The 15,973-nt window shown below is 34.7% G+C and overlaps 1 protein-coding gene across 1 annotated transcript in view; it reads left to right on the top strand.

Moving 5' to 3' along the window:
- The first annotated feature begins 1,030 nt into the window (after nt 1-1,030).
- LOC123870515 (trace amine-associated receptor 6) overlaps nt 1,031-15,973 on the top strand; it is a 53,226-nt gene continuing 38,283 nt past the window's right edge. The window contains exon 1 of the mRNA XM_045913856.1: nt 1,031-1,407. The gene's annotated coding sequence lies outside the window, so the exon portion shown is untranslated. The remainder of the gene's footprint in view (nt 1,408-15,973) is intronic.

The raw sequence follows: 15,973 nt of genomic DNA on the forward strand, positions 1-15,973 counted from the left end.
AGAGTCCTTGAGTGGAGACTGCGTTTAAGCAAGCGTAGTGTGGGACACCCCCCAGCATAATGGACCGACGATATAAAGCGGCTGGCGAAAAGTGGCTGGATGAGGAATGCTGCGAGGACCGGGTGTGGTGGCGCTCTTTAGGGAAGGCCTATGTCCAGCAGTGGACGTCCACAGGCTGATGATGAGTAGTGCGGGTCTTCTCCGTTTGGTCGGAATGGCCAAGCGGGGGTACGGGCCTCGAGGCATAATAGGCTGATGATGATGATATACCTAATAATAATACATATCACTATTTAACAAAACTTATATTAACCACTACTGCGTGATTTCTATACCAGCTGAAACCCTGTACTAGCGGTCAGATATTAGGTACATGCTCGACTATTCCTATTGCTTAACAATTTACATATTATTACTCAAATCATCCTAGCACTCCTCGACACGAATTTTCTAGAGCGATCACCAAGCTTAAAGAGCTTTTGGTAAAGCAAAACTCATTATTTAAAAAAAGACGTCCTTTTGTCGCTTTTTGATGTTCCTTTACTTATTGTAAGTGTTCAAGTTCAAGGAAAATCTCCCTTTTGATCTTTGCATTAAAAAGTGGGCATTTTAATAGAATTGTTTTTACAGAAGCTTTTTGTAGCGAAGGCTGGCCGATATAAGAGCCCTTCGAAGTCCGAACGACACAAAATGGGTACCTATCTATCCAGTATTATTTCCTAAGATTGTATAAATTCAAGCCTTAAGAATTGTGAAATTGTGTTTCCTTATGGGTGAAATATTGAATTTGAGATGAATAATAATTTACTAGTTAATTGAGGCTTGGCAAGGGTTGAAAATTGTTAGTTGTCTCATAAAACCATCTCAAAAATAGATCCGTATAAGAATCAGAATCCACAAAGAAAATTTCAATTAAAAACAAAACTGAAAACTTATAATTATTAATTAATCTCAATAAACTTTGCAGCGATAGAATATCGATTTCAAAATCAACAATTTGTGGAGGTTTACGAACTCAGATTTTAACTGCATAAACGTTTGTTAGGAGTAAAACTACTTAAAAGCTTAAATGTTTTCATGATTTTCAGCGCAGCCCTTTAGGAGCATGAAATATTTTATCAACTTCCAACTTAGACTTCAGTCGTGTCCTAACGTCTGTAGAAGATAGACGTGCACGGTGTTTAAATTCAACTAACTCGTTACAGTACGCAAATACTGTGAACAATTTTCTTCAAATATAACTCACCCAGCTTTAAGCTTTCCAGTGGTTATTGTGTTAGTTGGATTCAATATAAATTTTCCTGGTTCAAAACTTCCTGCGGATTTTACTTTTTTTTTCAGACAGGATTTCCGAGTGAACTGTGCTTGCTTTATCACCATGAATGTTGACAGAGTTGACGGATAAGGGTGAGTGTAGGGTGCTTAATTTAATTGAATTTTTGTTTGAAAAATGTCACCGATTCATCGTTTTTGGTCAAAGTTTTAATGAACAAAATTTTGGGCTATCTTAATTGATTACGAGATTACTGTAAGGAGAAAAACATTAAGTTATATGTAAGTTTCATGGAATATTGGGATTTTAAATTTGTATTTTATTAACAGGCTTGCCAAACTGTCTTCACTCGGGGTGAAATTTTTAATTTTTTTTTCCAAACATTTTCTGTTATACTACATAAGAAAATCTACGCATGCAAATCCTAGTTTGAAGTCCCAGCCACTGAAACTATACCTATATTGATATCAGTCAGTTAGTTCCTCTTTTGATTGTGTATCTATGTATTAAGTTAGCTGAGTTGCCCTGGCCTCACAAGAAATGCCTAGCTTTAGGCAAACCATTAACCTGTTTAAGCAGTGGTTTCCGCTGTATGTTGAAATATTATTGTCAGTCAGTTTCTGCTTTTACATGTTATTTAAACTACCATGTTTACGATTTTGTCCGGGTTAAAAAGTAACTCTTATTTTTGTCTCCATGATGCAAGCTATGCCTGTACCTTTGATTAAAATGGATTAAGCGGACGGATCGTGAAAAGGTAACAGACAGATAGACAAACGTTGCATAACCATAACTTTCACGCTTAGTTGAAGGAAAATGCAATAGAATTAGTGTTCAACATCACTAATATTCATCAAAAACATTACATTCAAATAATAATTTACTGGTCATTCAAGGTGAATCCATACGTATAAAAAGACTTGCCCTGACTGACTGACTGACTACTAATAAATGTATTAACGCACAGCCCAAAACTACTGGGGTCATAAACTGGTAAATAGCGGGGTTTTTACGACGCTTTTTCTACTAAGAACAGATTTTTGAAAATTCCACCATCAAGGGGCAAAAATTTCTACAAAAGTCCGTCATTTTTCAAGTTAGGAGTACATATATCCATGAATCTTAGTTTTTTGGCTAGTAGGTACCTAGTTAAAGAAAAATTATTCATATTCATGGTTTTAGGTTTAAAGAGTTTATTTCTCAGAAGAACAATGTTCACTTATATGAGAATAATTCTAAATATAAATATAGTTAAAACATAATTTTTAATGGTACGGTGACTTTATACAATAATAATATTTCAAAACATGCTATGTACTAAGTTAACAAAACTAAAATATATGGGGACCTTCACCACATCACACATATTATATATATCATAAATATATATCTATCTATCTACCAATCTATTGTCTGACAGTACTTTTTTAACTCGGTTTTAAATTTTGGAAAAGATTTATCCTCCGATATGTGTTTTGGCAAGTCATTATATAGTAGCGCTCCCTCAAACTGTATAGTTTTGGTACCATAATTAGTCCTAGCTTTAGTTAATTGTAGCTTGTGCTTGTTACGTGTACCATATTTATGAGATTTAGTTTTAAAAGTGATTTGTGTATGTACGGAGTCCAAAAGTATTTTTCTAACTAGTAAACATATTTTGTATTTGTATAATTGACTTATAGATAGTTCATCAGTTTTCTTATATAATTCTTTAGTCGGGAAGCGATAGTCTAGATGAAACAGAACTTTTAACAATTTGTTTTGAGATATTTGAAGATCCTTTAAATTAGTTTTATATGCACATCCCCAAATCTCTATTAAGTATTCCAGTAAAGGCTTGGCTAATGAGTTATAAATGATACTTCGGACTTTATGCGGTATACAGCGTGCAGATTTACGCAACGCTCCAGTCAATGATGTAATTTTTGTCTGCAGGTAATCTAAATGAGCTCGCCATGTTAATTTAGAATCCAGTACAAGACCAAGATATTTTTCTGCTTCTGACTGTTTCAGTTCTTGGTTATTTATAGTTAAGGGATCGAAATCAGGAACTTTTTTGTTTTTCGCAGTAAAAAGCATGTAAGAGGTTTTAGCAACATTTATAGTGAGCAAATTGTACTGTAACCATTCAAAAATTAAACTCGTTTTCGAAAATTATACTCTCAAGGGGGTTAAAAGTAAGAATGTCTGTCAATTATTATCAAGTTATTTTCAAAATTAAAGCAATATGACGGGTGGATTTTTGGAAATTCACACGTCATATTGCATATTCGCAAAGCCGTGAAAGTGTGTGTGTAAAGTCTGATATTATTATTGTAATATAAATGCAGGATTTAACTACAGGCTTGAAAGCTGGGCTCTTCGCCTGGGGTGTTCAGTTTTGTTTACATTAAAATTATACGATTTTTCTACAAAAAAGGCGTGAAAAGGGTCACCCCGTTTTTAAGCCCTCTTTCATGAAAGGTTCTCATTTGGTATTATACAATTTTCAGCACAGCTTTACAGAATTTCCACTTAAGTTGGCTTGATGTAAAGTACCTACCTACTCGTATCTCTTATGAAAGAAAACCTGACAAATGCCAGGTGTTCTTGTGCAATCAGAGTTCCGTAAAAGAAAAACTTTTTACAGTGAATCAGAAGTCAAAGTTGTTTTAGCATTTAATTTTCTTTCTCGCTATACCTATATAGTTTTTCCAATTAGTCGCATAAGGAACTTCAATCTTGATCAACAATAGTTTTGAGTTAGACCCGTGAAAATTTCTTATTTTACGTATGTGCTTTGGAAAAATTCATTTTTGGGTTTCCAATAGTTTTAAAAAACTTGACTAACAAAATTAGCAGAAATTATTTATTCCATGCATTCCAACATCATTACAATATAATTTATTCAACAATTATTGCAATACTAATTTATTAAAATAAATTATTATTGAACTGTGGCCTAATAGTCAAGGCATCGGGCGCGATTCCCACAAGATGCACGTTCGAATCCTGCCGGTCCCGAAATTTTCGTATGTATTTAAAACTTATTATTAGAACTCCGTTGGGGCACAGCAGTTTTAGCAGTGAGGCGCTTTTGAATAAAACCTATTTTCAGTTAGTCCGTTTGTACTGGGTAGAAATGTTAGTTTTTGGCGTTTATTGAATGAGTTTTCACAATGGCATTGTTAAATTGGTACAATAGCATGATTGGTAAAAATTAAGTGCATATAATTTTTAAAACTTTTAAATTTATAGAGGAATTTATGAGAGCTTTTGACAGAACGAGTACAATATTCGTTTACGAATCAATTCAATAGCTATAACAAAATAAAATACTAGTAATATCAGCCAATTTTCAGCTTCGTTACTTTCACAATCCCGTGTTATATTTCTCCTCTTGGCGTATAATTGGTTTAACTTTTCTTTGGCTCATGGCACTTTAGTTGAAAGGTTCGGTAAAGTGATTTATATCTGTAATGACAAAACGAAAATATATCATAGGCTTTTAAAGATATCACTAGTAGTTATTGGTTGTAATAATGTTATTTTGTACTAGCCGATGCCCGCGACTTCGCCCGCGTGGATTTAGGTTTTTCAAAATCCCGTGGGAACTCTTTGATTTTCTGGGATAAAAAGTAGCCCATGTGCTAGGATATTATCTATCTCCATTCCAAATTTCAGCCAAATCCGTCCTGTAGGTTTTGCGTGAAGGAGTAACAAACATACACACACACACACACACACACATACACACAAACTTTCGTCTTTATAATATTAGTGTGATGGGAAAGCTTTTATTACAACTGTCGTGTATTATATTAATTTGTTTTTGCTCCAATTTATTAGTTTAATTAATCTGCCCTTGTCGCCCTAAGATCTGATAAAGCTATTACGATTTTCTCCTTTAATTAAACAGCAACAGTGCGAGAGCTTGCTACAACACTCTGATTACATTCCTGTTGGTATTTAATAATCCACTTTTTCTATTCACTCTCAACACCACTTTTATACCCTGTTTTTTTATTGGGACAGTATGGGGGACTCCAAAACCACAGAAGATATAGGGGAACTGTCTAAGGTCTTTATTTGTGAAAGCAATTATTTTGGCACAGTAATTTTTTTGTCAAGCGTGAGTTGTCCATAAAAGTAAACAAAACTAAGTATTTTTTAATGCTGATTGACTCAGTTTTATATAAGAATCATGTGTCTTTTCATTGTATTGGAAAAAATCACAACAGCAGAAGTTGGTCAAACAGTTAATATATTTTCCGTGTTCTGTGTGTTCTAAGAAGAATATTACAACCCACACGTATCATGTATATTGCGTAAAACATTATCTTCGCACGGAAAATGTTAGCCGCCATTATTTTTCAAGATATATTAACTTGGCAAATAAAATGTTCCTCGCAACGCTTGAGATAATCGCTTGGGAATTTTATTCGGCATACCAGTAAACTTCACGCCCTTAATCTGTCTTGAAGAAGAACAATATAAAAGCAATATCTTGAAAATTTTCTACCTACACACCTTGTGCTTTATGCCAGTAACTTTCGCACTCGCAACAGGTACTTACTTAAGTACCTACTGTTATTTATTTAAAGATAATAACCTATCACACTAATATTATAAAGGCGAAAGTTTGCATGTGTGTGTGTGTGTGTATGTTTGTTACTCCTTCGCGCAAAAACCACTGGACGGATTTGGCTGAAATTCGGAATGGAGATAGATAATATCCTGGATTAGCACATAGGCTACTTTTCATCCCGGAAAACCAAAGAGTTCTCCCGGGATTTCGAAAAACCTGAATCCACGCGAACGAAGTCGCGGGCGTCAGCTAGTACATGAATAATTTTTCACAACTCATATTTCTTAAAAATAGTTTCTTCTACACATCTTCTAGAACACATTCAAAGATCGTCTGGTGTTGCGTGTTGGTACTGGTGTTTTGCTTGCTTTTCCTACTTATTTGTAGTGGGAAGGCGGCATCAAATGAGGGCGGTCGGTACCTACTATACTGATTTTCTATTTTGTTCGCTTATAGCGAATTAAGCTTGTGGTTCCTTCTATAATACCTAAACCTATTACGTTTTGTACATAATTGCAACATAATTTTTAACATTTTTATATCAGTACCCATCACTATTCACTACCCATATGTTATTATAAATGTGAAAGTGTGTTTGTTTGCTGGTTTGTCCGTCAATCGCATCGCAACGGAGTAACGGATTGACGTGATCTTTGCATGGGTATAGTTCAAGACCAGAGACGATCAGAGTCCCCAGGGGATTTTCAAAAAACTGAATCCACGCGGACGAAGTCGCGGGCATTAGCTAGCAGAAATATACATATGCAGAAAACTCTTGTATTTCTCACGAAGTATTTCCTAGATATCATTAATATGCAGTACCTACCTACTTTGTTAAAGTGTGGTAAAGCTGTTACTTTTGTCCCAGAGAGCAAAATCGTGTCCACATGATTTAATTTTCCTACCGCTTACAGTGGTAGAATAAAAATGAATTACACAGACCTTATTATGGAAATGTTCATTTGCGGTGTGATTTAAATATAACAAATTTACATTTGGGACTGTTAAAAGTAAATAGAGTCAAGCGGTTCATTAATTAATATGTCGCTGGTAAATGAGAATAATTATTTACGAAGCATAAAACAATTACGTTCGTTAGGAAGGTAGGTAGGTATGTACCTACCTAATTACAAGTATTTATTAATAATACAAATTTTATTAATAATTTATCAATTATAAGTAAAAATTGAAATAAAAAAATTGTGAAGGACCTGCACACAATTTTGCTATACAAAAATAACAGTTTGTATAGTGTAAAAGTCATTCAGTGGGCCGGGCAAATGAAAAGAGCCATCTATGCTTGGAGTTTGTCTACGTGATGAAATGAAATGAAGAGATACGTAGAAGTGGCAACGGTTAGGTCACACCTTTTTACAAATGCAGTAGAGTCAAAGTACGCCCTATAAATCGCAGCTCGAGTGTTTGAACCCAGGAGTTTATATTATTCATGTATTGGAAATGGGAATGACATTCTTATGTGAAATGCCATAAGACGAGTATATAATATTTTATGTAGGAAATAAACAAAAATGAAGTAAATGAAACTGTTTAAAAATACATAATTATGATAGCGGCAAAATTAATTAATTATTATTATTAATTATATCTAATCATTAGTATTTAGTACACTACCATAGCCTAATAAAAAAAATCTGTGTTTAGCTTAACTTTTTCATAGAAATAAAAAAGACTGAAAAATGTACAAAACATTCTATTCAAACATATTTTATATTTGAAAAATTCTCTACGGCACTTCAGCCCCTTTGAAGGAATTCTGTTGATTTCATATCCATATCTACGTATGTGACATAAGTAAAATAAAAATACGGACAGTTTGCCTCGTGTGTTAAAGTTTGTTGCTGAATGCATATGACAGTGAAGTTGTGATATTAAGTTGGAGAGGTTGGAGACTAGTTTTTTCACTGTCCTGCAGGGGAATTTGGATTATAATTTCTACATTGGTTTTGGTCTGATCTGGATGAAGGCTTCGTGCGTGGTTAAAGTTGCCACCCTATACTGACTAAGCCGTGAAGGTACGATCCCACGTTTCTTTGCCCCTATTTCTTATTATTAGTTTCTACAGTTTCATTAAAGCTTAGACTCATCGGCTAGTCTTTTTAAGACTTTTTTTAAAGTACATAATATTATATGCCAAATATTGGCTGTACTTAATTAACTTAAAATCAATAAGCTAAACCTTCTATTGAGAAAAATAATATATTTAAATCTAAAAATACATAAAGTAAGAAATGACCTTAGAATTATTTTCATACTCGTAAAATACAACTGAATCTCGAATCCCTAAGCTAAATATTTTTGTAGTGCATGATTTACGATCTATTATGTTTCCGTTGAGGGTGAGATAGCATTCTAACAATATATTTTCTTCAAAAATAATAGTTATTCATAAAAAAAAAGATTTAGTTCAGTCTAGTTTCGCTTTTGTAAGTAAAAATGTCCTGCTGGACGGTCGACCTTAAGAAGGTAGCGGAGAGTAGAAAGATGAGGAAGACGGAGGACCATACATCAAACAGACTGATTCATTGATTGATTCACTTTCATATTGCTAGATCAGCTTCTAGTCAAATGAATTCATAACAAGGGTCAAATATTTTGAGTAAACATGCCCTGTATGAAAGTTTTAAGATTTTATAGCCCTTATAAAGCACGTAGTTATAAAATAAACATTCTTTATTTAAATCCAAGCAGCACTCCACGTAAACAAAGAAGTTGGTCCATGAAAATAATATGTGACAGTTTGTTTTACGAATGATAACTCAAAATTAAAACAACCCTCGACACAAAAACCTCTATAAGAAAACTAGAAAAGAGCTGATAACTTTCAAACGGCTAAACCGATTTTCTTCAATTATAGCTAAGAAGACTCTCGATCAAGCCACCTTTCAAACAAAAAATTAAAATCGGTTCATTAGTTTAGGAGCTACGATACCACAGACAGATACTCAGATACATAGATACATAGATACACAGATACATAGATACACAAATACTTACACACATCAAACTTATAGCACCCCTCTTTTTGGGTCGGGGGTTAAAAATATTATTATGATGGCTTGACAAATACACTGAAAGTAATTGCCGGGGGATTTCGTTTGGGATTACAAAAAGTTTAACAGGCATAATCTGTGTTCAACAAAAACAATAAAAAGTAATCTATTCTTTTAAACTTCTGCAGTAAATAATATCCACAACAGAAAAGTGATTTGTAATAAGATTTTTATACTTGGATGATTTAGCGACTTTACATTATTATAGTTGGCAATATTATGATTTACAAGCTGATGCCCGCGACTTCGAACCTAAGAGCGAGAAAATAGTCGATAGCTAATCGCTTTCTCGTTGGCGGTGGAACCAGTGACAAAACATTATCGTATTTCATACGCGCTTTTATACGAATGAGTCGCGTTTAGTCAAAATATGTTAAGTATGTGACCTATTTGTAACAATATGTTGCCTAAAATTAAACTTTACGGAAATTATGTTTGAAGTCGATAGTATTCATAATTCCATTATTATCGCTCAGAAGTTTCATGTTTGGGTCAACCCATCAAAATTAAGTTGTCCGAGATAGGATAAAATAGCTAAATATCTTGTCCCTAATGCCCCTAATGGCCGTATAGCTAAGTAAGATATTTGGAAGGGTCTCGTACTATTCAGTGTTTCATAAAAGGAAAAAAGAAATCGATCCGTTAGCCGGTCTTATAGTAATTCATCCATAATATTATCAAGGCTCGTCCATTGCGCAATTATTCGTCTAAACCACTGTTTCAATTCGTCTAACCAAAGTGCCAATGTTTAAATTTTACATACTATTTTATAAAAAAACAATTTTTTTAAATTACTTTAAAGGTTCCGTATCTCCTTACTCCTTATTATCCTTGAAAATATTAATAATAATATTTTCAAAGTAAGATTAATAATATCAAGTGGCATGGTTTATTAAAATCATATGACAGGGCTTTACCTGTGTATTCTAAAACAGATTTTTATTTACTTTTATCCATAACAGATGTGATTTATTGTGTAAAATGTCGGTGCGCGAGTCTGACTCGCACTTAGCCGATTTTTTTTTTCAATTAACCGAGTATGTATCTTTATTAAATGCCAACTTGCCAAGTCTGTATAGAGAACATATTGCAAAGAAAAGTCAAGGAACGTACAAACGAAAGACTTCTTTGTAGCTCCCGCAAAGCAATCGAGAGATTTTCACTAAACAAGGGTTTCTAAAAATAAAAGCGAGAGCACAGAAAGCGTGAAGAATGTTTACGTCAGACACAGATCTTCAAGGTTACAAATAAAAACCAACAACGCTTTTATTTTCATAGCGACAACTGACTTTGGAAGAGTTCGAAGCCGCATACTCTGTTTCTAAAGTGAACCACTTTATTAAGCCATTTTAAAACTTATTAAAAATGTATCCAGGACAAAAAACCGGCCAAGTGCGAGTCAGACTCGCGCACTGAGGGTTCCGTACTCCGGTATTTTTTCCAACATTTTGCACGATAAATCAAAAACTATTAGGTAGGTATACATAAAAATAAATAAAAATCAGTTTTAGGATGTACAGGTAAAAGCCCTTTCATATGATAACCCACTTGGTATAGTTATCTTATTTTGAAAATTGAAACACATTTTTTTTTTTAAATGGTGTAACCACAAATTCACAGTTTTCAGATTTATTCCTGTATTTGTGCTATAAGACCTACCTACCTACCAAATTTCATGATTCTAGGTCAACGGGAAGTACCCTATAGGTTTCATGACATAAAGTGATCCTATAAGGATTCCGTTTTTCCTTTTGAGATACGGAACCCTGAAAACTATATGTTCTCCTGCTCTATGGTCTTACTCGTTGGAGCAAACCATGACTTATATTATTATTTCCAGAAATGTTACAAAGGTTCGCCGCCAAATTAATTTAGAGTTAACATGCTGCTGCTCTTTGAAACTATAAACGCTGTTAGCTGTAAAATTATAGCGAAACTGGTAAAAGCTCAGTGATCAAAAGGTAAATTATTAAATTAGTAATATCTAGATTTTGTTTGCCCTACTACGTACGTAGCCGCATAGGAACTGATTCTGAGGCAATGATATCGAATTCCTGATAGGCAAAGCTCATACATAAAATTTGTACGCTTGCGAGTGTGTAAATAACACAAAAAAACGTTGATCTAGGGCCTTGTTATTATTTGAAAGCTATGTTCACTATTACTTTTCCTAGTTTAAAATTGCATATTAATTTAATATAATATTAACAATGCAGTTCGATTTCAATAGAAATCTACGTAGGTTACTCAGTAATTATTGTCGTTACACTATTAGTATTTTTTTTTTTTTCAAAATAATCTCCATCACAGCTTATGCATTTCCTCATACGTTCAAACCATTCGTCGAACCACTCCTTCCATTTGACCTCGGATATTGTAGCGCAGATTTCTTCCCAAGCATCCAGAAGTTCCGTACCAGTTGAAAACTTGCGACCTTTCAGTAGTTTTTTGGCATATGGAAACAATGCAAAATCACACGGCGCCAAATCTGGACTATACGGGGGAGGTTCCATAAGTGTGATACCCGATGACTTGATCATCAATGACTTGAGCATCTTTTTGCACCAGTCTATTCGATGTGCCTTCTGTTCGTCACTTAACTTGTGCGGTACAAAAAGAGAACAAATTTTTTTCAAATGTAAATATTCCTTTAATATTGTATATAATGTCCCTGCAGATATTTTGACAATCTCTTGCATTTGCACATAAGTGATTCGACGATGTTCCCGAATTAGTTTTTCCACAGCAGACACGGTTTCAGGAGTGGTAACGTCACGCGGTCGCCCAGGATGTGGATCGTCTTCTAAGCTAAAGTAGCCTCGCTCTAATTGTTTGTACCACCTTTCGATAGTCCTTAGACATGGAGCATTATCACCCAATATCCGTTCCATCTCTTCGTGGCACTGTTGCCTAGACAGATCCCGTCGAAAGTTGTAAAAAATTATCGCTCGAATTTGGGGTCTCGAAAGCGAAGCCATACTTTTAGTTTTAAAGTGTGCACTTCAAAAAAAAAAAACGGACCGATAACTGGCTAAAGTTTGTGAGTAAATGTAATGATCTGCGTACTACACGCCAATGTTTGGATTATGCATGTATGAACATGTTTGAATATCAAACGACAAAAATTTTTGAGTGACCTACGTAATTGTTATTAAATAAAACTGGCCAAGTGCGAGTCAGACTCGCGTACCGAGGGTTCCGTACTCGGGTTTTCTTCTCGATGTCTTGCACGATAAATCAGAAACTATTATGCATAAAAATCTGTTTTAGTGTGCACAAGAAAACCCCCCCCATTTCCCGCCCTTTTTTTGATTTCAATGATGGGCCATTATTATATCCAATTATTTCAAGTTTCATGTCGATAGCTTTAATAGTTACTGAAATAATCGACTGTGACAGACGGACGGACGGACGGGCGGACTGACGGGCAGACAGAGAAAGTCGCACCGCACCACAAAGGTTACATTTTTATAATTTTGGTACGGAACTCTACAAAACTCTACAATATAGCGAGAGCTTTAATACCATACCTTCTTGATTCAAATTAAGGTTGGGGCCGCTAACTTAATTATCGTGATAATTTAAGCAAGGTTCCTTCGATTACCGCTCGGTACGATCTCAATTAAAACCCCGAGCGATGCCATTAGTTTGGGAATAAAGTGCAGATTTTTTGCTATTGCTTTGATCGAATAGAACTTTTATAGCGTGAGGCATGAACCTAATTTTAATCTTATATCATATCATTCCCAGCTAAATTGATTTAGTCACTGTAGCGTGAAGGAGTGCTTATTAAGCATCTAAACTTTCGCCTCTCATCAAAGTAGGATTTCATTTTTATTTGTTTTTGATACAAAATGCACTAAACTACTGTAAATTACCAATATTGCAAATTGGAAAGGGTAAAAACATCATCCCTATACATATCTATAAATGAGTAGGTGCATGCTGACCCTTTGTCTTTCCATTCAGTAAGGTAGATGTCCAATTGCCTTTGACCTTTAATCCCTGTTTTCCAAAGTTTTATTCTTTCACTTTGGTAACCGCAAATTAAAGCTGGTCCCCGTTGTTTTCATTTCGGTATCTCTTTTACGGAACACCCGTAATGAAATTCTTTAGTGAATCAATAACGTGACTGGTATCCGTTAAATGTACAATGTTATGCAAGAGATGTTAGTCGTTGAGTTATGGAAATATTATGCCCTCGTTGCGGGCGTTTTAATGAGTCGATAATTCTCATCCAAAGGCGGTATGAATACAGACTGTTTCAGGATAAATTAAGTATCTAAACTACTCAGGATTTTATGAATATGAAGTGGATATTAGCCATATTTTATTTAGTATTCATTTAGCCTTAACTTAATAGCCCCATTGACACAAAACCCAAAATCAAGATTTTAAAAGTATAATTATACTCTATGCACCACGTGAGATTAGAATAGAAAGGCTTTTAATAGATTTAAAAAAACATTACAGAAAATATTTACCACATTCGCACTGTGATAGAATATGGTGTGATATTTTACAAGCGTAAAGCTTTCATCATATTATTACAGCTCTTAAGCAATACAAAAGGTAGAGCAGACGGCGCGACGCCTTTTGCGGTTTAAGTCGTCTTCAAGATTAAAGCTACGTTATACACGTTATTTTATACAAATTATGTAATAGAAAGCCCTTAATTAAGTCAAGTTTCGGGGACGTAATTACGCTGATGTAAATATACCTACCTAGTTCACGGATTGCTTATCGTAGGGACCAGGGAGAATTATTACGCGATGAGATTTTAGTAGGTACAATTAGAATCTACGGAGCTTTATTTATTTTCAGACGGCTAGCTGATGACCGCGAACTCGTCCACGTGGATTTAGGTTTTTCCGGGGAACTTTTTGGGTTTCCAGGATAAAGAAGAGCCTATGTCACTCTCCCAGTTTTAACTATACCTATGCAAAAATCACGTTGATCCATTGCTCTGTTGTGACGTGATTGGAAGACAAATATACGAACAAACACACTTTCACATTGTGTGGTGAGTAGTGAACAACCTATGGGTAGTTAGGTAGTGATATGGGTATTAATTTGTCTGATCTAATTAGTCAGTCAGCCAGATTTTAATTACTTAGTACCTACATACTTTTATTTTATTTTATTGGTTAAGAATTTTCCTGGGATAAGAAGAAGCCGACTACAATATATTATTATTCATCCAAAAGTCCAATTACTTACTTAGTTATCTTATAACGGCCATTTAGATTTTGATCAGACATAGTTAGTATTCTGTGATATTGGAGTTAGAAATAAACTATTTTTTACCGCCAGAAATAATAAACAGTTAAATTAAATACTGACAAAGTCGTTGTAAATCAAGGTCTATCTACTGAAAAATACAAGAACATAGTGTGACATACTATTAGGTTAAATCTTTATAAATAGTTAGGTTACATAAGTGCATCTGTTCCGCATCTTTAGAGCAGAAGTCGAACCATTAGCGCGACCTTGCCTAATGGACTGTGTGACATTTCTCCGTTTATGTGAGGGTCCCTTCGACCTCAGTGAATTACGGACGTTCCCGATATACTTAAGATCTTCGAGAGGGTTAACTTCTTTGAAAGAGAAAATATGATAATGCTGTTAATGGATTGTACGAAGGTATACCTTTGAATGAGAAATGTAAAATTGTGTGTGTAAAGTGTTAGGTAAGTGAATTATAAAAACGCATGATTTGCTTTCGATGTAAAAATGTATGTGGGTAAAGTTATCTATTTACGAGGTCACTGTAGTTCTTACGTACCTTCGTTTAGTTCTACACTGTGTACCTAACAAAAATCCTGTGGGTCATATTGTGTGTCCATTTTTTAAGCTATGAACAATAACTGACCACTACTCGATATTTTTTTAAATAAGGTTTTCATTAATATTAACACGCCTATAATGATTATCTTTATGTACCTACAAGGAACAACAAGGTTTTTGTTACATATTGTACGTAGGGGACCTATGTATATTTTTATCGTAAGATCCCTACACCGGTGCCGGACTGTACACTAACACCGGTGTACACTGACTACGGTCCGGCGCCGGCGCGGCTCCGGCTTCATGTATAAGAAGCCTAATAGTCACTATCTTAAGCTAACAAAATGTACATGTGTTTAAAAAAGTAAGTTCCCCTTTTCTCTCAAAGCAACCTCCCGAGCTTTAGGAAATAGAAAATAGAAAAAATGCAGTATTATTCTGATAGTGTCAGGTTTTTATTTCCTATAGTTTCCGAATTTCACCTGTATAACTTTAAAGCGCTTTTCCTCGTTTCCCTTTTCTGTACTCCTGCGATATTTCCAATACGGAATTGAAATCCATTGGCTCAATAGACTTTTAACTTAAGCTGGATAGGCATAGGCATACTCTTTTAAAATCCTTCCCATTTTCAGTCGATTTTTTTTTGGGAGGGAATAAAATGTAAAAAGGTATTTCCATTTTAACTTCTTATTTTAGATTTTGCTACATAAAATGACAAACAATTAACAAAATAACGCTTCTAGTAACGATCTTGCGTGATGAAGAAATATTACGAAGAAATTACTTCAATCTCGAGATGTCATCTCAACTAAATGATTAATGATAGTCACGCCATTATTAGTACCACAATAAAGCGATCTCAATTTTCATGAAATAAGTTATTTTATTTTAAGACGAGACTGAAATAAGATCGTTGATTAATCGCTAAATGGAAGCGTTGTTTACGCTAAGACGAGATGTTGTCAGTAAACCAACTTTATTGAGATTTACCTAGGAGCCTTCGAGAAAGAGGTTAGTCACCGAATCTAACTTGGCTGAGCAGCGTTCCGGAAACTTCAAGATATCTTCTCGTCCAAAATTCCTCAGTAAAGTATTCCAACAGTGCATATTGCCAATAATGGATTTGGATTGCCATATACCTATGGATCTCGGACATGATCGCTAACTATGGGCCTCATAAAAAATCTCAGCGGGCGATGTAGATATAGCTATGCGTGGATCTTTATTTCATCAATTCAGATCCGTAGAAGAACCGGGTTGCGAAGCTGAATGCCA

This window comes from Maniola jurtina, chromosome 12, assembly GCF_905333055.1.
Source record: "Maniola jurtina chromosome 12, ilManJurt1.1, whole genome shotgun sequence".
Lineage (NCBI taxonomy): Eukaryota > Metazoa > Arthropoda > Insecta > Lepidoptera > Nymphalidae > Maniola > Maniola jurtina.